This window comes from Magnolia sinica, chromosome 15 (assembly GCF_029962835.1).
Source record: "Magnolia sinica isolate HGM2019 chromosome 15, MsV1, whole genome shotgun sequence".
Lineage (NCBI taxonomy): Eukaryota > Viridiplantae > Streptophyta > Magnoliopsida > Magnoliales > Magnoliaceae > Magnolia > Magnolia sinica.
The window spans coordinates 25508605-25510948 of NC_080587.1; the positions used below are offsets into that span (position 1 = coordinate 25508605).

The 2344-nt window shown below is 38.2% G+C and overlaps 1 non-coding gene across 1 annotated transcript; it reads left to right on the plus strand.

Annotated features, from left to right (window-relative positions):
* Positions 1-835: 835 nt before the first annotated feature.
* Positions 836-942, plus strand: LOC131228472 (small nucleolar RNA R71). The gene has a single exon (XR_009162975.1). It is a non-coding gene; the product is annotated as a small nucleolar RNA R71 (small nucleolar RNA).
* The last annotated feature ends 1402 nt before the right edge of the window (positions 943-2344 follow it).

The window sequence follows — 2344 nt, forward strand, 5'->3', positions numbered from 1 at the left end:
TGTCCTCTTCTGGTTCTTGAGGCTTTTCGGGCCTAACCGGAAGAGTTTTATCAATGATCTTTCCACTCCTAAGAGTGGTGATGGATTTAGCGTGCCCCATCTGATTTGAAGAGCTGGGATCATTAATCTCGTACTGCGGTTTAGGATTGGGGAGAGGTTGTGCAGGAAGCATCCCCTTTTCTATAACCGTCATATGAGAATCTATCTTTTGCATAAAATCTGTAATTCCCCGCATTGCCTGAGCCAGCTCTTGTATGGAATTTTGAACCGGTTCCTCTTGAGGTTTCACTTGATTTGGATTTTGATTGAAGAAACCTGGAGGAGTAGCCGTTTGTCCATTCCTCCAACTAAAGTTCGGATGATTTTTCCAGCCAGGATTGTATGTATTGGAGTTAGGTCCAGGAAAGGTCTTTGATAGTTGTTTACGGCATTAGCTTGTTCATTCAACACTCCTCGAAAGGCGGGTATTGTAGGACAATTTTCAGTTGTATGAATGTTGCAATCACAGATGCCGCAAACAATTTCATTAACCTTATCCTTCTTTCCTTCCATGGCCTCAACTTTCCTTATGAGCGTAGTCACTTTACACTTGAGATCATCCTCTTCTTTCAAGAGATATAATCCACCTTTCTCCTTTAATTGAGTTGGCCTAGACGTGGTGTTCGCCATTGGGTAATAGTCCCATGATTATGTTTTTTCAGTGAGGCTATCAAGGTAATCCCATACCTCGTCGGCATCTTTATTAATGAACTCTCCATTACACATTGTCTCGACCATTTGGCGCATGGAAGATGTCAGTCCATCGTAGAAAAAATTTGTAATGCGCCACGTTTCAAATCCATGTTGTGGGCATGAACTGACCAAATCTTTGAACCTTTCCCAACATTGGAAGAATGTTTCATCTTCCTTTTGGGCAAAGTTCATGATCGCTTTTCTGAGGGTAATCGTTTTATGATGTGGGAAGAATTTTTTTATGAATTCCCTCTGCATGTCGTTCCATGTGCCAATGGATCTAGGACGCAGTGAATGTAACCACGTCTTAGCTTTCTCTTTTAAGGAAAAAGGAAAGAGTTTCACCCTAATCCTTCGATACATTAGGAAAACATAATGTAGCTATAATCTCATCGAACTCTTTCAAATGTAAATATGGACTTTCTGATTCAAGTCCATGGAATTTGGGAAGGAGTTGGATAACTCCTGGCTTGATATCCATTTGTCCTGTGTTTTCAGGAAAAATCATGCATGAGGGCGTACTCACTCCCGCCGGTTGCAGATAATCTCGTAAAGTACAAGGCGGGGGTGCCTGTTGCACCTCATTTTCATCTTGGGTATCCTCCACCCTGGGTGGAGGTAGAGGAGGTTGGTCTTCAGCCATAACTTCAGTTAACTCAGGAGATTTCGAGCGGTGTCTAGTCCTGCGATGGATAGTCAACCCCTCAACCAATCCTCCTTCAGTCAAGAGACGTCGAGTGTTGTCACGGGCCCACTTGGGCATGAAAACACTCGCAGCCCTCAATTAAAAACCTAATCCTAAGAAAGGAAAAGAAAATCTAGAAAGAAAGAGAGAGTTGGAAAGAAATTACCAAATTGGAGTCCTAAGTTAAAACCTGCAAAATAAAACAAAATAAGTTAGATTTAAAAAAGAGAAGAACGATCCTTTAAAAGAAAAATAACAGTAAATTAATTTCTAAAAGAAGGAATTCCTAAAAGAAAGTAGAAATTTTTAAAATAAATTAGGAAATACCTAAACTAGAAAGTAAATTTAAAAGAGAACTGAAAAATAGAAAGTAGGGAAGGAGCTTACCGAATGAGAAATTTCTATCTTAAAGGCCTACAAAATAGGAAGGTTAGTTTCTAAACAAAAATTCTATGAGTAGAAAATTAGGAAACAAAATTAGATTCTAAAAGAGTTAGAATTAGAAAGTTGCTAGAAAAGAAAAATAGAGGGTTAATCTCTAAAAAGGGAAGTAACTAACCTACTTTCTAAAAACAAAAGAGGAAAGTTTCTAAAAATAAACTATTTCCTACAAATAGAGAAATACTAGAGTTAGAAAATTTCTAAGATTTAAACCTTAATTCTAAAAATAGGAAAAATAGATAAATTAGAAAGGAATTACCAATTCAGAAGTTTACGTCAGGATCCTACAAAACAGGAAACAAGTTAGTTCTGAACTAAAAATAAAAAAACTAAGGTTAGTAAAATCCTACTTCAATGGCAAGGTATGAATCAACATCATCAGCAGTAACCAGATAGTCAGGTTGTTCACTCCCCAAGTGTAGGGTTGTGTTGTAGTAATAAACTCGGTAAGACCGAGGTCGAATCCACAGGGACTGATACCTATAC